Source organism: Haemaphysalis longicornis, unplaced genomic scaffold (assembly GCF_048455015.1).
Source record: "Haemaphysalis longicornis isolate Haplotype H1 unplaced genomic scaffold, Haemaphysalis longicornis Haplotype H1 scaffold_3, whole genome shotgun sequence".
NCBI classification, from domain to species: Eukaryota; Metazoa; Arthropoda; class Arachnida; order Ixodida; family Ixodidae; genus Haemaphysalis; species Haemaphysalis longicornis.
The window spans coordinates 140,657,973-140,682,146 of NW_027526335.1; positions in this window are offsets into that span (position 1 = coordinate 140,657,973).

Below are 24,174 nucleotides of genomic sequence, written 5' to 3' on the forward strand. Positions count from 1 at the left end.
GCCGCAACCGATAAGATTTGCCGGATCTCCTGAAGGACGACGTCGGCTACAGGAGTATTTCAAGGTTCCGAAGAGCCTACCCGTGCAGATGTAGTTTCTCCGTAATTATGGATTGCACGAGATCCCGTAGTGATCTGTCACTGGATACAGTCGCTGCAGCAATAGTGCACAAAGACCGGCCGGTAATGCATGCATACTGCTGGAATCTCTCCTGCAGTGCTCGCTTCCCCAATGAACCATGTGGGTTTCGTACGAGATGATCGAACAGTTGTTTCTTGAAACCGTACATTACATGTCGTTATTTCTACGGCTCTGATGTTTCGGTGGGTATACGCAAGAGGGTTATATGCGAAATTCTTGCCACGAGACTTTTGACCAAGACGCAGAATCGAGTCACACACGGACATAAAAGCGAAACAAAATGTTCCTATTTAGTTGTCCGGCGTATGACCCGTCTTTATTAATTTGCTAGAATCAAATTTGTACTGGAAATCAGTGACACTAATACATTATTGCGCAAGCCAAAAGATATGGCCTATAGTGCTGAGAAAGCTTAAATCGTTACCTCTAAATCTACGTGAAACGAACATACATACAGCAATAAAAATTTCCCAACATCGTATGTGCTCAAGATAATTCAGCCTTCCAAAGCAAGAATGGGCTTGTCTAGACTTCGTCGGGTCAGTCACATAAGCGTGGTTTAATTTCTAAGCACTCCTTGTCGGTTGAAACCCCTGGGGTATTTCCACGTGCCATTTGGACGTCTTTACCGCATGACACAATAGTATTTCATTAAAGCATCTAGCATAAAAAGCTATTTATCAAAAACTCGTTTACTCATTGAAAGCCCGTTAACAAATGCCGTAACGCCTAAGCACTCCAAAGCCCATTCACGTGGCCGTGTATAGGCCGACGCGAATCGCCAAAAAGAATGATTGCAACCATTTCCTAACTCTCACTCAGCAGGTTCTCTATAATTGATTTTTTTTTGTGTGTGGAGTGTCTTCTGTCCCAAATATGGAAGTAAGGCCATCAGCCATGAAACAGTGTTGCTTTAACAAATGCCCCGAGGATGGGCCGTCACGAGGCTGTGAACATTACACCGACATTGTGTATTTGCTAAATTAAGGTGCAAAACACTTTCTGGTTGGATTTTTTAGGCTGTATTTATTTTAAATTTGGCAGCCCTTGCCTTGTAAGCCCTCCGAGTGCCAAGCAAACCACTGCGGCCGCGTGGGTACTTTCCATTGCACACCTCACGGAGCCTGGAACTAGCTCGCCGATGCCAAATCCATTTTGACGGTTCGTTTTTAGAGCAAAGCTTACTTCCTCTGCCCGCCAACGATTCCTTCGTGGGGTGCGTGACAAGAAACTCCGAACGCAGATGAGGATGGTGATAGCGGTTTTCACTCTGGGATAACAGTGTAGATGGCGCGACGATGGAGCGCGCCATCTACACTGGGAAATGCTAGAAAACTGACCCAACATTCCCCGCGCTCGGCGGCTTGCTCGCAGCTGCGGGCGCGCTGAAGGGACGGCTTTGTCGCTTGCTTTAGCGGCGTTGTTTTTGCCCTATTCTGGCGCTCTTCGCGTCCATTGCGCGCTTTTTTCGCAGGGTTGATTCGCTTGATCGACAGCACCTCCCGTGTAAACCGGGCCCGACGGAATTAAGTGGTTGTACGGCATAGCTACGTCAATGATTTGTTTGCAGGGCGGCAAAAAAACGTAGAGCCCACCTACAGACATCTGGCCGCTAGAAAACGCTACCTTTTCCGCTGTGCTTGGCACGAGTGGGACTCCGTTTTCTAAATCGGTGAATACCAATTAGGTTGTGTTTTAACAAGTATTACAAAAAGGCGAAAGTAGCAACTCGGTCCGACACATAGCGATTATATATGTTCCCCCGGATTTCTGGTAATTCTCAGAAATTACTAAAGTAACTAGTTTAAATCGGTATAAATTGGTATCACTCAGCTCACATGCAAAATAGTATAAGTGTCAACGCTTGTGTGGCACTGTGGTATAGCCCCTACACTCTAAATGACGTAACCTCTAATAGAGGTTAAAATATTGCAAATGTTTACCTTTACTGTATAGTTACGCTGTAACCGTTAGCACGTAACATTTACTATGGGTTGGGCTGAAACCTGTACATAAAAGTCACGACCTTTCATCTCCCCGTTACCTCCCCCCCCCCCCCGGCCTGCCTTTATGCGTACGCGGTCTGCGCAACCCATACAAATAAAAATGTCATGCCATGTACATCGGTGGAACAATTCGCACATTGGCTTTCGATACACACGTCTCAGTCTGTGCACATAGCCTCAACAGGGGCTCAGATGCGTGACCTGCAGAACAACCTCAAGCCTTTAGATTTACTCGAGTGCGGCGTGTATTTTTAAAGCTAAGCGGTGTCCAAGTTACACATAGTATACACACTGCGCGTACAGAAACCACCCAGTAATACAAAACATTCACCACAAAGTGTAAAAGGAAATACGGAAATTTATTTTCCATAACGTTAGTGAACAAGATCGTGGCTCGTTTCTTATTGGTCCTGTATATGCATACGCTCCCAGCGCTTCTATTTCGGAAGATCACGTTGTGAATTACTGCTTAATGTTTTCTTGCAGGCTTCTGAACTTTCCGTTCATAAGGCCCCTGGGGACGCTGTCCCTGGGCCGCAAACATATCTGCAGGAAGATCAGCGGCTGCGCTAGGGCTTGGGGATAGTTCAGGTTCTTAATGTATTAGACCGCCAGGCACATAACCAGCGTATTTTCGGTTGTGCCGTTGACTCGAATCAATTCGTGTGGCTCGCCGCCGTGGACGAGAATCTTTCCCGAGGACAGGTAGATATGGGGCGAGTAGAAAACAGCGTCTTCGGGCACCTCCATCTGTGTTAAAAACAAACAAAAATAACTTGTAACTATAAGCGCAGGGTCTATGATAGTAAGATGTAAAATAAACCCCAAAGAAATAAATGTAAGTTTGCGGCTCCTTTTTTGGGAGAAAATAGTAACTGCACTCCCACGACTCTGGCCCTTACTTGCATACTCTTGCATACCCTACTTGCATACCCTAAGCACTCGCAATCTTGTTCGCATCGCCCTCGCAGGACACCCCACATGTCTCTGTTTATCATGGATGTCATTATGGCCTAGGACGCGAGGCGAAAGAGATTACTTTTTTTTAATATGTTTACATTTAAAAAGTATACGACAAAACATGCATAGTAATTAAGTCCTGAAGAATACTCAGACCACGAAACAGCTAAACGACTAAGCGCTTATTGACAGCTCAGTTATTGCGTTGTCAAAAAAAAGCTTGGCGTTCCGCGTCTTCCGGTCGTTGTCCGCATTTTCATCGCACTTAAGCCATCATATACGGTTTAAAAGTTTAACAGCTGTTCTTATTGCTCTATGTAATGAATATGACCAGTCATGCTTACCTTCTGGTACCTCCAGGACGGCGCGAAATGAACCGGGGCACGAAGAAGACTTCGAAGTTGTATAGGTTGCGCAAACACAACATGGCCCAGCGCGGGTAGAAACGGGCAGCACACAACGCGCGGCCGCGCGGCGACCTGCGGCTTCCCGACGAGACTGAGGTGACGTGATTGATCACGTGGTGAAGCGCTCCTGGAACTGGGGTGCGCAAAGGTTACGAGTTCGGTTTAGACGTTACAAATTAGTGGTTACAGCCGTTGCGCCGCAAAGTAACCTTTACCTTCAACGAGACCTTGAGCCGTAACCTTTATTCAAGATAAAATGGCTTGTAACGTTTATTGAATTGGCTTTTAACCGTTGATATAGAAGTTAAAAGCGTTTACAGGTAGACAGAAAGGTTACGGCGTTTAGAGTGTAGCTAGCGCATCAGACGGCTAGGTTCCGCTGTCTCACCCTTCGAAAGAAGCTCTTCTCTGTTTTCTGCCGACGCAAGGCTTGGATAGAGCGGCGGTGTCCAAAACCACTCTAGCCCGGCTGAGGCATACCCTCCCCCCGGGACTTCCAGGTAACGGCTGGCAGAATCTCTGGCTCTACTCTTTGTAAAGCCGCGTGTGTGAATTCAAGTCACGTCACATCTGCAATTGTTCTGTGTGTCGTTTGAGGCTTTGCTTTCCAACCACCTTCACCGCGTTGATTGGAGCCAATTTTATCGTCTATTGACATTCTTTAGCAATTTTATGGTTCTTTTCAAACGCGCTTGAGAAACTTCATATTTAGAACGCGTATGTTGTGGTTAGGTTGCACCTGCATTTCTCCATGTGTTTTTCTGTTTCTGCACCAAAAGCAACGTCTTGCTGATGCTTGTATGTGTTCATTAGGGCATACTTCCCACAACCTGTGAGCTTTTAAGTGCAATGCTCTTCTTAAGCGACCCTGAACCTGCGTCCACCGGCGATGTCCGCGCACGTGGAGATGGGCGCGCGCAGCCTCGCCGCTGACATGGCACATACCCACGTGGGGGATTGGCCAGGAATCTCCTCGTCTTCCTTGGCAATGGGGGGAGATGGGCGCGCGCTGCCTGGCCGCTGACATGGCACATACCCACGTGGGTGATTGGCCAAGAATCGGGCGTGAGAAGGGCTAATGCACCTGCTTAAAGGAGTACTGACACGAAATTTCAAAGCTGAGATCCGCTCTAGCAATCAAGTACAACGACAACAGAAATAGGTGTCTGTGAATAAATGCATCTTTCTTTCTTTGCAGTTGTGTGTGTGTGATCTCTCTTTCGCGAACATTACCGAACCACGCAAATTCAACTCGTGCATTCGCCCTTTCACATTCTTCCCCTCGGGGAAATGCGGGGAATTTTTGCTGTTTACTTTGATGACTGTCCTCTGTCGTATATATTTACACATTATTTTATTCGGTGTTTAATTTGTTTTCTTCTTATTTGTTGTTTTTTTGCATGCTTTATATTCATTACCCAGCGAATCACCCGACACGCCAAAGCGTTGTTGGAGAGCACTTCAAATAAATAAATAAATACAACAATAGATAGATAGATAGATAGATAGATAGATAGATAGATGGATAGATAGATAAAAAAAAAGAAATAATCAAACAAATAAATAAAAAAGTAAATATATAAATAAATAAAATAAAAATCAATAAATAAAATAAAAAATAAATAAACAAAAAATAAATTCTTTCTCTCAGGAATCACACTTTTTGGAATTCCGAAGCATTTCGCAAAGCAGGAGACAGGTAACAGGAGAACTATTTGTAGGAAGAAGACTTTTCCATTCGCAGTGAAAGCTCCATTAGCGTTTCTTTACTTGCGAAATCAGAAAGTGAGCTTCGTGCGTTTGACCCCGACGAAAATTGACGTCCAGGTGGCATGTCGTTGTGCTGTTAATAAAGGCGCAAATATGCTCCCACTTTCCCGGTTCACAGGCGCCCGACCGCCCGGTCAGCGACGACACGTTGGCGAGACTGACCGAGCGGCCATTCCTATCCCTGAACAGTCCAACATGATTGACGCAGCGTAGCTGTGCGTAAAGACATGGTAGCCAGGCTGGCGCACGGGCAGAAGGTTTCGCGACTAGAGCACCGACCGTCGTTAAATTAACGGAAAGGCCATGAAGTGAGCGAGCAGGCATGCGCTGAACCAGTCTGGGCAGCCCGGCGCGGTGCCCACGGGATACGGAGCCGGCGCGTCCTACGAGCCGCGCACAGAATAGAGACATATCCTACCTCGGGGCACGGACTGCCAAATTGCGCCGAGCTCTGCCTAAGGAGCCGGCGTTAAAGGACGTTGATGTATAGGGGTCGCTTGCGGGGACTCGTATACTTACGAGTCCCCTGCGAAGACTCGTAAGTGGCGTAACCGTGCCAATGGTGCGCGTGCGCGCCTGTACGCTACGTCGGAATATCAATCCGGCTCATGAGATTTTCAAGTAGATTGCTCATGCATTTTTTCCCCACCGCCGCTTGCAAAGTCACTGTTGTTGTACGCTTCCCCTTTCGTGCGTTTTTTCTAAGCTTAAATACCACCGCCTCCTTTTTTGGGAGCGTATATATTCATATATGCTGCGCGGAAGTTGAGATTTAAAAGTGCCATGCAGACAAACACAAGTTTGGTTCATACGAAAGATTGCCTAGTTAGAATTATACTGACAAAACTTTTGACTTAAGCTTCCACCAAGTAGGCTACATTATTAGAAAAAGCGGAATAGCTACGTGCCTTACTATCTCATTCCCCTAAATAGAACATATGACGTCATACGCACAGGCGTGCGATTTCCTGAGGCCAATAAAAGCTAAGGCAAGTTAGGCAGGGCGTATAGGCTTGCAGAACAAGCTATTTTCGCTTAAGTGTAATGCATATTCATTTTATATTGGGAAGCAGGATGGGGTGAAAGAATAGAAGTTTCGAAAATACACGTAAACCAACGAGTACCAGTGCGTTCTGCTCTTGGTACTGCGCGCACCATGCTTATTATTTGTTCACAGGAGTGGGGCACTTTTGTGTTATCTCAGACGACACTGGGTGACTGGCCTAAGCCACATTGTCTGACGTGACCCTATTTATCGAACTTACCCCATGTTTCAAGATACAATTACGACGTACCTTAACAAAAATAAGTCAGGTGAGAATGCAGTCAAACACAATGCAAAGGCGAATAAAGATACTGAACTGTATGGTAACGCCTACTTGGACAACTAATGGTATTCAAGGCTCCGCAGTCCACTGCAGACTGAACAGCGCAATAAAAGTTAGCTTGAAGACCCGCCCACGTGACTTCATGGCATTCATCACAAAACACGCGATTTGGCTGGCGAATAGAAATATTTGCTTAACTTGATTAATATCTCAGCAAAAAAAGCTTCACTTGATATTGGGAAAGTTCTGGGAGGTTGATAAGCCACGAAACCTTTCGAAATAAACAGACGTTTCTTTTGTTGGCGGTGCTTTCTTAGGTTGTTAGTTTTGCTCCCGTCGACAGGGCGATACATGCTGTTTCTGTCGGTATAAACTGCAAAACGGTTATCTAAACACTGAACATAGGTGGCCAAAATTCTTATTTAGTCTGCTGTTTCAAAACCAGGAATTTCAGTAGACATGGCATTTTGGTTTTGTAAACGAAGAAAACGCAGGGTGGAGATATTTGCCCGAGGCAGGCCAAACTTTTGCTGCCCAAACCGCTCGCAGATGGAATGGGTCAGGTGAATGTAAAAACAGACAACTTACATGAACAAAGCACTGCAGTCGTGTACCTTGATAAGTATTGTGAGGCGCGCACGCACGATTTATCACGGATAATCGCGTGGGCAATCACGCTTGTGCCACACTGCAAAGTCAGCGATGTCACAATTATTTTGCTCGGCAAGCTTCCACAGTAACTAAAGTTTGAGCTGCCTAGACCCTCTTACGGTAACGTAACCGCTTAGTCATGCTCATATTACCTGAATAGGTTGTATGTAAGGACAATGTGTCTGCTGCGAGAGTAAGGCAGCCTCGGCACATCGTTCTGTAGGTTGATCCAAGCCCTAATGTTTCTTGTTTACTTTACTGCTAATCTGAATCGCCATTTTGTGATCAGTCGTTTCCGCTCAAAGCTGCATCTATGTCCCGGTAGGTCCAATCGATGTCGCTGAATACCGACGGAACAGATATTCCTTTACATCTTCTGCAGAACAACTCCCGTTTTCTTTCGGAATTTTGTTTTACTTTGTAAGGTGATTTTACCTCTAGCGCTTTAAAAATGCCATGTGTATATAAATTGTGTTTGGTGTCAAACTTATTTTAAAAATACGTTGACCTACAAAGCTTGCTAAAGTACCCTTTGTTCTACGTGGGAGAAAAAATTAATTTTTTATCGGTGTTGTTTTGAATTAGGGAGCATTGTTTCGAATAGGACCTTACGGTGCTCTGTCATTTGCATGAGAAAAAAAATGAGAGACCAAGTGAAGTCTGAGACATTGCTCTGACGTCATGCCTGATGTATCGCATCGCACTTATCTTTCGGTGTTACTTTCCGGGGCTCGAGGAAAGATTATACAGGAGATGCGGGGGTGCGTACTGACGCCAGAGCTCCAAATGGAATCTTCGTCGCGGAATTATCTACACGCCGGGTGGGTGGCATCGCTTACGCGCAAGCCGGACAAAAATGAGGAAAACGCAGGCATTGCCAGGCAGGCGAAAAGGGTTACCAGGCAAGCCCTACGCTCAGGAAGAGGCTGCATTGAATGGCGCTGAGAACCCCGGAAGCTGACCTGGTTCTGATGGAGTTCACCTAAACAGCAAACAAAAACACAAAGCTACTGAGATACACGAGTCAATATGATGACGCGCGTGCACATAATACGAAGAATCGACCCGAATGGGCGAAATACCTCGAAGAGCTCTAGCGTGGTGCAGTAGTTCGTGATGTTTTGTGATGGTGTATTTCTCGATGAAGACATAAAAACTGAATGACATAACCAGTAAGTGGACCGGACATTAGGCTTTGGCTATCGGTCCAAATGCATATTGTATTACTTCCAAGAACCGTTCATTAAAGCTGGCCTGTGTAAAAAACAACGTGGCACGGATTTCATTATCCTCATCCTTTTTCTAATGCCCAGACAACTTTCTATTTATAAATAAAGCCGCACAACGTCTGTTCCATTAAGGACATCATGTTTATTATATCAGCCGAAAATATCGGAACAGCACCGCTTTAATGCGAGTATGGGTTTTACGGGGCCACCACGTCGCGGAAGTTAGCTAGGTTCGTTTTACTTGCATTGACAACAGGTGTAACTCGACGCGGCCATCCGCACGCCAAAAACAAGAAAATGTTTATAGCTATTCGTGCTAGGAGGTTCAACTTTGATTTAAAAGTGCTCAAGAACTTTGTGAAAGAATAGTGCGAAAGAATTAGTACTTAGCTGGCGGATTTCCAAACGAAAACCTGAAAATTGGTGCAGCTCCTTCCTAACATGTCCGCCATGACGGACATTTCTCGAAAGGAATTTGAACAGCACTCTCGTCACAGAAGGATCGTGCCACCCTGGTGAAGCAGATGGCAGCCACATTCCATAAATCGCCAACTCAACTCTCAGCCCTCAGTCCGCACATACTGTAGAGAACCTGTCCACGACTCCGGTCAGCACAGCGACACAAGATATAGTGCTAAGGATATCTGGGTCCGGACATTCCGCCTTAGGAAATGACCATCGAAATCTTCAAAGCACGTACCCTGTCTAACAAGGGAGGCTTAGCTGTACTACTAGGGAGCTCTCAGAGATTAGGCTGGATATTAAATGATTAAGAGAGGTTAGAAGGAAAGGAGAAGGCTTCATGGAGCTCACTAGCTGGCATATTCTGTGTTGCGGTTGACAACAAGTGAAGGAACAGCACGGGGTGACATTTGTAACCCGCTAAGAAATAGTAAACAACTTGAAGGAGTTTTTTAGAATTAGGGAGAGAGTCTTGACTGTTGTAATAAAGCTAAACGAGCGATACAGGTTAAAGTAGTACAGGCCGATGCGCCAAGAACCAGTTATGATAATGAAGCCGTAGACATCTTCCACTAGGAGGTTAAATCAGCCATGAATAACTCGAAAACACACTTCACGATTGTGAAGGGGGACCTGAACGCAATGGTGGGTGAGAAGAATATTGGTAAAAGGTCAACGGAAAACTTCAGAATAGACAATCGCAAAATGAGGAGATACACTGTTAGAATTTTCAGAGAGAAATACTCCGAGGTTCATGGCCACAATCTGCTGAAAGCGAAATAAAAGGAAAGGGACATGAAAAACTTCAGATGGCACACAAAAAAACGAAAATTGACTTCCCTTTAAGCGACAACCAAGGTATTGTGCAAGACGTAGAGGAGCTCAGTAAGATTTGGAGCAGCCATCATACCATTTGTAAATGCAAGCTAAGGGAGAATCTAAAATGGACAACAAGAAAACTCGGTTAAACTGAGACATCTCGCAAGGTGTCAGAGAGGGCCAGTTCACATGAGTTTAATATGTTTCTACAAAACAAATTCCCGCTTCTAAACGAGTAGTGCACTGTCGGTGTAGACAGGCTAAATGACCACCTAACATCGGCACCCAATTAATCAGCAGCAGCTGTGGGATACGCAACATGTAATTAACAGACAGTAAAACCATCTAAGAAAACCATGGACTAATTCCCAAACGTGAGATCATGAAAGTGTCATGTACGCCGGAATGAATGGAATCGGCTCAGCTTTCGAACCTCATTAAGAGAAGTAAAACAAAACGACATTGACGCATATAACGCGGCAGTAATCGGGGAAACGCTGCAAATAGAAGCAAGCTTGAAAGCAACCAACAGAAGGCTAACCATCCGCTGACAGGATGTATGCACTCGGAGAAGAGGAGCGTAAGATTAAGCACAACCCGGAGGAAATAATAAAGGTAGCACAATGACTTTACCCCAGGATGAACTCCAGCGGCGTTAAACCAGCGGAAAATACATAGAGTACAAGGTGAACTTGTGATCTCCCACTAGTAACTAAAGAGGAAGTTGGAAAAGCTCTCAAAGGCAAGCAAACGGGAAAATCGGCGGGGGCTATAGCATAACCGTGGGTCTCCAGAGGAAAAGGGGATATATTGTACCTGAACAGCTTGCTGTAGTGTTTTGAGCATGCTTGAAGACTAAAAAAGTCCTCAAAGCCTAGAAAAAAGCCAAACGGTTTCTGATTGAGAAGCGGGGTTATCAAAAATACCTCAAAAATTACAGACCCATCAGCCTAGACTAAGTTGGTTATAAGATCTTTACCAAACTGGTAGTTACCCGCATAGGTGAGAGCCTGGATTCCCAAGAACCTGGAGAGCAGGCTAGCTTTCGGAAAGGGCACTCAGCTACGGATAACATCCTTGCCGTCGATCAAGTGATATAAAAATCTACTGAGTACGCTAAACTCACCTAAATGACATCACTAGAGTATGAGAAAGCGTTCGCTTCCACACTAACCGCAGCCATGTAAGAAACCTAAAATACCAGGGACTACGGGAAACCTCCATAAGACTTCTAGACGAACTATAAAAGGAATACAAAGGCAGAATACCAGGTAAAAACAAGAAGAAAAATTTCATATCCGAACGGCAGTGAGACAGGGATATACTATGTCGGCAAACCTATTCCCACCCTGGCAGGAGAAGGGTTGTAGAAATTTTGAGTCGGGAACGTAAGATTAAGCACAAACGTACAAAACGTAGGGTACTTGAGGGTTAGGGACGACATATATTTGCTGCGTGAGACTGCAGAAGACATGCAAACAATGTTCGATGAACTGAAATCAGGAATCACTGCCGTCGGGCGTAAAAATAGATATTAATAAATACAAATAAGAGGAATAAACATGCCAAAACCGCCATTTTGAGCTTAGAAAACAAAAAGCTGGAAGTAAAAGTATATAACTACGTCGAACGGATGGTTAGTGTTGACCCCGTCCACGCGAGAGAAATCCGGCGCAGAATAGGTGTGGGTTCGGCAGCGCTCGGCGAGCACTCGCAAGTAAGGAAAATAATGTACTTCTACCACTCAAAAATAAAATATACAGCCAGTGCATGCATACTCACCATGATGACATACAGAGCTGAAACTTGGCACCTCCCTAAACAAATAGAAAGCAAGGATGGGTTAGCTGAACGGGCCATGTTAGGAATCATGGTAGGAATAACACTTAGGGACAGAAAACAAGCTACCTAGATAAGAGAACAACGTAGACTACAACATATCATAGTTCAAATAAAATAAGGAAGTGGAGATGAAAAAGGTGAAAATGAATTAGGGCAACAGAGTGTATACCAATACTCGTGTAGAGAAGCAAGAGAAGCCGACGTACCAAATGGAGGAATGAATTAAATAATTTCGTGTGTAAACTCTCTTACTCGAGCAGCGCAGAAGAGGAACGGGTATACGTGAATGGGATAGGCGATCGTCCTGCCGTGTACATGAGTATGCTGATTAATATTATAATATTATTAATATATTATTATTACTATTATTATTTTTTTTATATTTTAATATTATTATTGTCGGAATTATCGGTCTGGTTCCGAAAAAACTGCCTAATTTTAAACCCCGCTAAAACAAAGGTTGTCACCTACAGCCGGAAAACCCACCGTCTGCTGTTTTCCTACAGTACTGGGGGAGGTCCTTTGCAAAGGGTTTAGGAGATTAGAGACTAAGGGGTGCTTTTCGACAGTACCCACTCTTTTTCTCCTCATATTAGGCTCATCACCCAGCGAGCACTCCGAAGTCTTGGAAATGTGTGCGGATTACAAAAGAATTCTCTTCTCCAGACCCATTTCTAACGCTATACAATGCAATATGTATACCACGGTTAGAATATGCTTCTCTTGCCTGGAACGGCATCTCCAAATCTAGTAGTGAATTAATAGAACGTGTGCAAAATAAGTTTTTATGTATATTTAAGCACCGCCATCACAATCACAGGTTTCATGCTAATTCTGACTTACCCATAGTCCTTTCCATTCCTTCCTTGAACTGCAGACGTATGCGTGCAGACCTTACATTTCTTCACAAAATTGTTCATGGTGACCTTTCTTGCGAGTCCTGCTTAACTGTTTAGAGTTTAGTTTACCACAAAGGCCCACCAGGTCACATCGCCCATTCTTGATCGCTGCGCGCAACTCCAATCATTCTCCTGTGCGCAGAATACAGAATTGTTACAACCGCATCTTTGAACGCCTTGACATCTTTCAGAAATCTTTTACAATTTACCGTACAGCGCTGTTGAATACAGTATGTTAAGCATCTATGATACGTCTGTCGGTTTTTTTTTCTGGAATTTGGTTTCTCTGCGGTTGTGTCTATCCAACTGATAGTTGCCTATTTTTGATACTGTTTACTGTCATTTGTTTGTCTTATCATTTGTCTCTACACTCTTGCCGTTGTTTTTGTTGTATTACTGTCAAACTTTGTTGCTATGCCTGTCGGGTGGCCTTTACGACAGGCAGAGCAACATAGGCATCTTCTTTTTTTATTTTTTACCTGTGCTCAGGCTCCACCTGTGCTTTATTTCTGTCATGTTTACTACTTCAATTTGTGTGTCTCTTGTCGCTTGTTTGTTTCTTGCTATATGTTTCTTCTATTTTGTTTTCATGTAACTATCCGTGCGCCAGCTTTCAGGCCTCTGGCTGTTCCTGGGCACGTAAATAAACATGATTCATTGATTATTATTCCTATTATATTATTATTATTATTATTATTATTATTGCGTAGAGAAGTGCGTAATATTCATGACTGTAATTATCTTCAGGCTGATATTGCGTCATTCCATCGTTGGTGCACCAAAAACGACCTAATTTTGAACTCCTCAAAGACGAAAGTTGTCTCCTATAGTAGAAAAACTCAACAGCATCAATACTCTTATAAAATTGCAAGCACTGCATTGCCGAGGGTGACTGAAATTCGAGCCTTGGGAGTATAATTTGATTCTTCTCTGACTTTCTCTTCCCACGTTACACAAATTACCCGTCGCTCTCTTCGATGTCTGGGTGCTGTATGCAGGTATTCTAGAGAGTTTAAAGGTCCTCTTCATTTCTTAAAGTTGTAATCGGCTCTCTGCTTACCTCTTCTCAAATACGGCTCTGTTGTTTGGAATACAACCTGCAAGTCCAATAGTGACCGTATCGAAAGAGTTCAAAATAAGTTCCTCTTTATCATTAACCACCGCTTCCGTCATGTGCAAAAAGACGCTAACAGCAGTGTGCCTTTTCTGAAAAGTCTTCCTTCCCTTCGGTGTCTACGAATGCGAGCTGATACTATCTTTCTTTATAAACTTCTTCATGGGGATATTTTGTGTGACGACGTGGTTACACTTATCAATGTCAACTTGCCGAACAAACTTTTCCGAACATTTCGAACTATTATAACAGATGCTTTAAGTAGAAGACGCTCGTTCATCTGCAGAATACAATGTGCATATAATGAATATTCTGATCGTCTCGACATATTCCAGAGCTCTTTTTCTTTGTTCTCAAAGGACTTGAAAACTGTTGTAGCCTAAGTGTCATTATGTCATTGCAAATTTATGTGCCGTATTTATTTTAGGCAAATCATGTTCTTGTTTGTCTGTTTTTCACATTTCCTGGTTTTGCGTTGCTTGAACTTCTGCAGGTTTGAGTGCCAGTGCTTGTAATGCTGAACTTCTTTCAAAGTTGAAACTTCCGAACATTTTGTTATAAAACCTTTGTTTTATGCTAAATACGTATCTCTGTCATGTTCAGTGAGTGTTTCCTGTTTTTCACGTGCCTTGAACATTTTGCTGTCCGAGTGTCATGGCTTGCAACGCTATGTCTCCTGTTTCTTTTCTTTTCTTTTTTTTGCTGTTTTGATTTCTGAGATTACTGTAACTATCTTTACTTTATTGTTTCTTTCACGCATACGGTTTTTTGTGCTGTGTTGTCTTGATTTTAGTTTTTTTTATGTATGTTTTGTATATGGTGTACCGGTACCAAGACCCTAGGGTTGTTCCTGGGCACCGAAAATAAATGTTGATTGATTGATTGATTGATTGATTGATTGATTGATTGATTGATTGATTGATTGATTGATTGATTGATTATTATTGCAGTCGGCGGCGAAAGCAGCGGCCGGAAACTCACGCACTGTTTTGACAGAATTCTTCGGGGGTTCTGGCGTGGTTGCAAGGACTTCGGTGACTCAAGTGGGTCCCTTCGGTTGCTGTCTACCTGCTGCCAAGTGCTGCGGACCCGGTGTTCAGCAAGACCAGGCCATTGCTTCTCAGCTGTCTTGTGCGGCTGAATTTGGCCTGAGTTCGGCGGAGTATCTGGCAACCTCGTACCTTCGGCTCGTCGGTGCGCCCAGATAATCCACCCACTTCTTCGGAACGATCTGCAGTCGGCGGTGAAAGCAGCGGCCAGACACTCACGCACTGTTTTGACAGGTATAGTTGATAATTCTCTGTTTGAATGCGAACTGCCAATTGTCGCTGACTGCCAATTTATATGAGTGCCAATTGTTGGTCATCGTTTGTTCATTATGGCGGGTGACGACAATAAGTGCATTGCATGTATGAATGATTTGCCTGCCGATGGACGCATTATGACGTGTGCTGAATGCAGACTCTCCTATCATGTCGGGCAGAACTGTTCAGGCATAGCGGCTAACACTTTCACAACTATGGGTCAAACGAAGCGCGATAACTGGGTCTGCAAAACATGCCGCACGGCAAAAAAAGGGGTGGCGCCGGCGCGCAAGAACCAGGTCCTGCGTCCGATAGTGGTGAAGTGTTATCCGGGTTAATGGCAGAAGTAACGAGCATTCACATTCAGCTCGATGCGCTACTTTCGCTAAAGACAGAACTCTCGAAATTGGCAACAACAGTTCGCGACATGGAGGAGTCTGTATCTTTCCTGTCAAAACGGTACGACACTGTACTCGGGGAACTCAAGTCAACTCAAGAAAAGGCGGTCTCGCGGGAAGCTGAACTGCAGTCTGTGAAAGAGATGGTTCAGACGCAAGCGCATCAACTGGAACAGATTTTGCGTGAGCAGAACGAAGCTGAGCAGTACAGTAGGGAGGCCAATATGGAAATTCATGGTTTGACGATGGGTGTTAAGGAAAACTTGTCAGAATGAATAGCGAAGCTTGCCGAGACGCTTGAGGTGCCGAACTTTTCAACGGATGACATAGTAGCAATACATCGCCTTCCGGCAAAACAGGGTACCATTCCTACGATTCTGGTTCGCTTTGCTTCAGTGGCTCTCAAGGAAACATGGTTTGGTTTGGGCGGAAAGCTTCGGGAGCTGCATGACTCTGACGTCATTCCAGAGTTATTCTTCAATGAAAACTTGACGCGAGCAAATCGACGGATATTTTGGCTGGCTAGGGTAACTGCTAAGGCAAATGGCTACAAGTTTGCTTTGGTGAGAGGCGGCAAAATCTTCGTTAAGAATTTCGAAGACGCTCCACTTATCCGAGTGATCAGCGAGGCAGACATCTGCACGATAACTAGGGACGCAAGCCCTCCTTCTGTTTCGGAAAGCGAGGCTAATTTCCAAAAATCCAAGAATGAAAACGCCTTCAGAAACCTTATTCCCTAACTTTGAAAGTTTCAAGGTTAATTTTGGACCAAGCCAAAATAACAGCTTCACAATTGTAAACCTGAATATTCGAAGCCTCCGAAAATACTGGACGAGTTTAAGTTGCTGGCTGAATCGGCGAGAAAGTTTGTTGATGCCTTTATTTTAACCGAGATAAATGTGCCTCAACATTGGCTGTCTTCGGTTGCACTACGAGGTTACCCCTGCTATTTCCTTACGCGTGTTAGGAGGAGTGGAGGCGGCATTGCAGTTTTTGTGTTAGATAAATATGAAGTGACGCGTTTGGAAAACAAGTTTTCCCACGCAGAAAGCCTATCACTAAATCTAAGCTGCACGCATTGTTCTTTAACCCTGCTGGGTGTGTACCGCCCTCCGTGCAACAGCAAAAGTCGGTTCGTGATTGAATTAGAAGATGTTTTACGGCGACATAGCTCGAAAGAACAATTAATCTTGGCAGGAGACTCAAACATTGATACTTTATCTATACAAACAAAACGGCGTCCGACTATTTATCTGCTCTTTCTTGTTATGGCATAGATTGCACCATAAACGCCCCTACGCGTGAAAGCTACCTTAACGGTAAATTAGTCAGCTCTTGCCTGGATCACATAAATGTTCGGGCTCCCAACCACAAGGTAGTTTCTTGCATAATTTCACAACAGATAGCGGACCACTATTTCAGTGCCTGTCGAATCACTGGCAGTTCTGTTACTCTCCTTTTCGATTCTCGTGTCCAGGCTGATCACATGAAAATTGTGGTTAAGGTAACTGACGAAATAAAATTAGACAAGATGATGAGAGATCATAATTGGTCGCTTCTAATCAACTCTAATCCGCCGCAAGTAGTTTACGAGGATTTCGTCAAACAAATAGACATCTTCCGTACACAATGTCAGCGCCTCGTCGTCTCGAAGCGAAGAAAAGAGCATAATTGGCTCACTTCTGAAGTTATGCAGGCTATTTCGCACAGGGACTGGTTATGGCATCGTTCAAATCATTCTCCAAAAAATGTTTCCCTCAGACTGGAGTACAGATCAGCTAGAAATCGAACTGTAGTTCTTATTCGTGCAGGCAAAAGAAGATACTTGGAACAACAATTCAAGCAATCGGCAAAAAACCTGAAAAAAACCTGGTCCCTCATTAACACCCGCCGAAGTAAAAATAAAAATAATGAACGCTCTTCCCTCTCCCAGAATTGTTCTGATGATCCGGTAGAAACAGCAAACTTATTCAATGAGTATTTTACGCGTGCATCAGCAACCACTTCTAATAGAAATCTTGCTAATGGTGCACTAACCAATGCAACGCCTGCGTCGGCTTTTCTTCCATATATATCTTTGGATGACCTTACGGGGCTCATTTTTAGCTTTCGGAAAAACAAGCCCCCGGGAATAGAGGGACTATCAATAGCGCTACTTCAACGTAACTTCCAGGCCCTTTCCGGTATCTTACTTTACCTGTTAATGGCTTCCTCGAAACAGCCATAATACCTCAGACCCTAAAGACGGCGGTTGTAAAGCCTCTGCATAAAAAAGGAAAGAAAGACATGTTTGAAAACTACCAACCTATGTCTATACTACCCATTCTTTCGCAAATTTTGGAGAAGTTTCTACTCCAGTGCATGATGTCATTTTTGCTTAAATTTAAGGTGATTTCTGATAGACAGTTCGGGTTTATGGCTGGCAGAGGGACGGTGGCATTACTTGAAGAGTTTGCTGATGAGATTATTCTGCATTTGAAAAAAACACCTAGTTAGCTGTGCACTGTTTTTTGACCTTTCAAAGGCATTTGACACGCTAGACCATATTATTTTGCTCCAAAAGATGTATCTTGCGGGTTTTCGTGGACCTTTCCACGCTATACTTCATTATTTTTTATGTGAGCGTTTTCAAGTTGTCTCTGTCGATGGTCCAGGTATATTCAGCGGCAAACTTCCCATAAAAGCTGGTGTTCCGCAAGGATTGACACTATCTCCGTTATTATATATTATTTATATAAACGAACTTCCTGCAGTTACTTAAAAATGTTGCGTTTTCCAATATGCAGACGACACGGTTTTACTGACTTCATATTTGTCATTCACGACAGCAGCATGTTTATTGCAAAGCAATGTTTGCACCCTTAGCGAAAAGATGCCGTATTTTTAATGTATTTTGAATGCATTTAATACATATATTAACTTTGTATTTATTCTGCATTATTTTGTCCGCATTCGAACTGCATTTCGAATACATTTACAATGTATTTAAAATGTACCTCAAAAATACGTAAGCAGTGCATGAAAAATATATATTTAATGCATTTTAAATGCATTAAAAATGCTAAGAAAATGTAATTTTAAATACGTGCAAAATGTATTAGTAATGCATTTTAAATGCACAGAAAATACTGCTTCAAATATACTCAAAATGTGTTACTAGTGTATACTAAATAAAACCTAAATACATTGAGAGATACCATGGCAATATGTCTTAGGTGGAATTGTTAACGTTCAACTAGAAACTATCATATTGTGGTTTCAATAAGTTTAATAGGCAGTAGGCTAAAAATATGCTCCATTGTGAAAGTGTAAACCGGCCACGCTCGGAATGCGGGCCAGCAAATGACTGAAAAGAACAGCATGTATGCGCACAAATTGGCAGTTTGAAAGTTTTTTATTGTACACCTCAGTCGAGTGGCCAATTTCGCCATTACTAAGTAGCAGGAATGAATGCCTTTCAGCCACCTCGGTAGCCAGCGCAGATGAAGCGTTGTGCATCAGAGTCTTCGTACTTCGGATTCTCCACGCGGGAAATTTCACCAGCAGCTGCAGTGAAAAGAAAATGGGAAAATATTAGTGAAACACTTTTTTTAGAGGCAAATAAATGTCAAATCAATCAGGCCTTTTCTCTAGCCGTGCCAACGTCCCTCGCGAGCAAGGATTTTTTAGTTTCCCCTTGAGAAAAAAAAAAAAAAACGCCGTGAAAACAATGTCCCTTTGAAGGACGTAAGACAATTTATGTAATGGTAAGCATAGTTTATATTGTCATGCGGCATCGAATCTTCAATACCATTTTTAAAAAAGAATGGTGGCCGGGAAGGGGGGGGGGGGGGGAGGCTTATGTTTGGAAATTGTCTAGGGATAAAAATTAGTGAAAATTAGGGGGAAAAAAAAGACAGAGCTAAGATAACAACGTTACCAAACATGCAACAGAGTTCTTAGAGTTATGCTACTACTTCTCTTTCTTAGGCGCTTGAGTTAACTTGAAACGGTGGCAATTCTAGTTTTCCAACTAACTAGGACAAAACTGGTCTGTGACCTCCCAGGACACTAATAAAATAAGATAGGCAGTAATCTTATTAACTACAATTATTGTTATGTGTTCCATATTTCGGCGTCACCTTCTTCGGAGATTACGTTCTAAAAAAATAGTGCGCAGTGAAACAATTTAAAAATGCATGGGCAGGATTGCAGTAGAAAGCTTACATAAATGTCATTAGATTGGCGTGTGCACTCAACAATGCTTTCAAAGGAACGGCAAAGTAAGGTTATTTCAAAAAGCAAGAAAAATTTCACGCTGTCCTTAAAATAACAAGCTCTTATATCGTAGGCACCTAACCGAAGCAATTAAAACAAGCAACGCCAGAAAACGGGTATTTGTGCTTGCACACACATGTAATTTTTTTGCTCTCCGCCGCACATCACCGGCAGGTAGTTTTATACTTTTTGCTGTACACAGACAACGTCATCATTTAATTAGGGAGCAACGCGGAAAATAATTGTAAATGCTCGCGTCTTTAACACACAAAAAAAGATAAACACCTGTTAGCTTCAGGGACCATCAAGTAAAAATATTTGCTTCATAAATACTCGTGACACCTAAAAGAAACTCGTTAACTACACCCTTTACACGCAAATGGGAAATTGAGGCTTCTAAACACACACAACCGCCAAGCTTCCCATGCTGTTTTCGGTGCCGGCACATTTCTGAAATTCTCCGGTGGCGTGGTCCAGCGTTAGCGCGTCGGGTTCCGCGTGTCTGTCACTCGACCACGAGCGGCCTAAGGGCCTCTCGGAACGCGCACACGTGTTCGTGAATGCGCTACGAAATGAATACAGCAAGGAGGGAAAAAGTTGCAAGGAAACACAAAAGAGGAAGGGGCCAACGTCCTGAAGTTTCGCGAAGTTTGGGGGGGAGGAATCCAAGGAACAAAAAGAGACGAACCCGCCCGGGGGACCCGTTCCGGGAACCGAGGGGTCTCGCGCAGGGAACTGGTTGCCTGCCTCGAAGTCCCCCTCCCCACCCGCATTCCTTCTCCTTCCTTCCTTTGCTGGTTCTTGGTTCTGGGCACCGTGGTTCTGGGTGGTGGTAGGAACAGAAACTGATTGTAACTTAGCGGCTACTCTCATACAGTTTGTCTTAGATGGACAAATAATTTGTAGTCCCTGGGCATGAAGCACCTTCGCTACTGCCACATGCACCAAAGATTACGTGGGTCGCTTTTAACACTTTTGGTCACTTCGAAACAGACGGCATAAGCTCTTTCATGGCTTTAGTTGACAGAATGGCGACATGCGACCGACAAAAATCGCGAAGGCTGCTCGGATTCCCGCCGTATGGCCCGGCCACGCGCATTAGTCGGATGAATGTATGCCACAAACTGGCTTCCTTCCCCGTACGGCGGCTCCTGTGAACATGCGCAGCTGTGAGCGGCTGCTGAGAACAGAAAACAAAAGAAAGCTGCGTCCCTGGATACACTTCGCAAATTTCTCAAGCGCGTAAACATGGACGGCGGACTTTCTGTGAACAGGCTGTGCTAAAAATGTTCCTGGCGGTTATGTGTTTAATGCAAGTGTTAGTCCTCAATGAGTACTCGATCTACAAGGAAACTCGTAGCAACAGTCCCCCGTCCACTCAGCAGGGCCCGAGCTAAAAATTAGGCGCAAAAAGGAAAGCACTAAAATCCATTTTTTTACGTCTTCTTGCTGTCGTTGATTTGTGAGTACATTCCCTTGCACGGCGTAGTTACGGTAGGAAATCTTGCTCGCAGGTGGAGGTAAGCTTAACAACCACGTCCGGATTTTATAAAGGGCATTAGCACTCTTCGATTGCAAGGCAAACATACGTCAATTAATTGTAGTGCGACACCGTACGCGCAAATAGCCGGTATATCGTGCTTACCTTGGCTAGACGGCCAACGCCGCTGCAACGCGCCGTCCAAGTAGAGACTGCGTCCACCCGACGACCGCGCGTTGAGGAGTCCGAAACAGGACAGGCAAAAGAAACGCAGCGAAGGCAGACAAAACGTGAAGGCGGGGTGCGCCGCTCAGCTCGCGCCGCAGGTGCCGGGCACAGAGGAGGAGGTACTGAGCGGCAGTGAGAGGCTCCGAGCTGCTCGTCCTCCCAAGCATAGCCAGGGTTGTTCATCTAAGGCGAATATTTTTCAGAAAAAGAAAATTTTCCAAGCCTCCCCAGCGATACCGTCGTAACAACGCTTGCAAAGTGCAAGTGTTTTCGTACATATATATACTCGTTGAATTCGATGTTTTTTCTTTGCCGATTGCGTTGGAACACCGCCGCTTACATATTTGTACGCCGAGTTTCTCTCTAATACGCAGAGTTATGTCTGCTTTAGGCAGCGCAGTAAGTGAGAGTATCTCCCTCAGTTTCGTTTATTATAAGTAAACATCGCGGAGAAATTCTCAGTACGTTTATTCATTTGAGATGTATTTTATCCGGCACTTCAGATATGCTTTACGTGAATCTTACAATTCAGCAACTGAAGCAGCGCCTGTAGTGTACTCGAAATGTATTTCGGCAAAGCTTTATGAATACATTTAAAATGCATTTTCTATAAGTATTTTTCATGCATTAAGAGTGTATTTCTACCATGTTCGTTCGACAAACGTAAAAGGCATTTGAAATGTATTTCGAATATATTCGGAGTATATTTCCATGCTTCAGCACACTTTTAAAGTATATACTCACAGTGCTGCTCTAAATGTAGTTAGGTAAGTGTATTTTTATAATATTTACAGTGCATTTACACCATGATCGTTTGGCGGGAAGAAATACATTTTCAATATATTCTGAATGCCTTAAGCGCACATTCGTGAGGTTGAGTGCATTTTTAATCTATTTGGAGGGTACTTAAAAGCACTGTATTTTTCCCGTATTTTTAATAATGTATTTTCAATATTTACTAAAAATTGAGAAAATGCAATTTTTAATGCACTTAAAATACATTTACAAATAGCAAGCATATTTGAAGTGCACTTCAAGCGTACTCGTACGTATTTCAAACGTATTACTTTTCGCTAAGGGCAGGTCAATGAAGTGGTTCGCGGAAAATGGTTTGTTAGTTAACATGAAAAAAACTGAACTGTTATGCTTCCGTAATCCGTTGAAAAGGGTAAACCTAAACGTGCCAATATTTTGCATGAGCAGAACTGCGTCCAGTGTCATTGTGTTTCGTTGGAGAACGTAAATTTGATAAAATACTTGGGTGTCTATATTGACAGTGACTTATCGTGGAACAGCCACTTAGCTTTTGTTCGCGGTAGACTGGGCGGGGCTGCGTGCGCACTGTTTAACATGAAATCTTTGGGGCCACTACCAGTGAAAAAAATGGTTATGCATGCCCTGGAGTACAGTGTCCTCAGATATGGTATCGCAGTTTATGCACATTGTTCTTCCAACTGGAAGGATCGAATTGATAGACTACTGAGGAACATGTTAAAAAGTATCGTTTACAATTCTTCCGTATCTGTTTCTGATAATTTGTTCACATTAAACTGCCGTCGTTTCATTCTTTGTTTTTTGAGGCTGTCATTCCCAAGCATTTCTGGAGCAGTGATTTCAAGATTCAACCCAATGTTTCAAGAGTGTTAAGAAACGAGTTTCGTTTTTCAGTACCCCGGTGCTCTACCAGATACGGTAAAGCAACAAGAAATGTATATGTACCTGTTTGTTTTAATCAGTTATCTGAAGATTTTTTTTCTGCGACCTCAAAACGACAACTGCAGAAACTGCTACAATCCCTTCGTTAAAGTTTTTTTTAAGTTTTGGTGTTCCTTAGTCTGTGTCTCTGCTGTTTTTTCTTCGGCCATTGTTCGACTCGCCGATTTCCGGGCCCAGTCCCTCAAGCCTCCCTTTGGCTTTGACGGGCCCGAACACTATATATTTTCTCATGTGAATGGCAATAAACAGATTAATATTATTATTATTATTATTTATTGCTCTTTTTTTTCTTCTGTCGTTTGTCTCGTTGACTGTTTATATTTTGAGATTCTGCTGTATATTAGTGCCGCATTTTGTCTTCCTCAGTGCGCCAGAACCAAGGCCTCGGCTGGTTTGGGCACTCTAATAAACATTGATTGAATTGATTGATTGATTGATTACTATTCAGTAGCATCGCCGAAGTCGTCCGCTTGCGCTCTCCCGCCCGGCAACAAACCGTCGCCGCGTCCGGCGCTCTCGCCGTCTGTATGCGGGCCCATGGGGCAAGTGCGGCCGAGAGCGCCCAGAACTCGTTCCTCGGACACGCCTTCGCAATCGTCCACCACTGGTGAGAGCCCACCACTTCTACAGGCAAAAGGCTCTCGTATTCCAACCAATGAACGATCGCCGGCGTGCTTTGAACTGGCAACAAGTACAACGTTGTCGGTCGCCAGTCAACATCGGCGATCGAAGGCGCTGTTCGTGACAAAGCTGGCTCCTGAAACATCGTCTTCCAAGGTGTCGGCATATGTTTCCAGCTTGGCGATCGCTCCGTTAGTGTGCAGACGGCTGAAAACGAAGTATGAATCCTATGTGTCATTTTACGTTGCAGTTGACAACGGAGCTTTTCAGAAGCTGCAGGACCTGGACCTATGGCCGACAAACTGCCTTTTTAAACCTTTCCAGGGAATTCTTCATCATCGCCATCTGCACGCATCTGATTTAGAAAATGAAGAGGTCACTCATGAATAGGTCCCTTAACGTTTTGTATCAAAATGTTCGTGGTCTAAGGACTAACGCAAACGAGTTTTTTTTGTAATGTATCTTCCTCAATTTTTTCTGTGATTGTTCTTACGGAGACATGGCTCTTACCCAGTATCTCGTCAAAAGAATATTTTCCATCC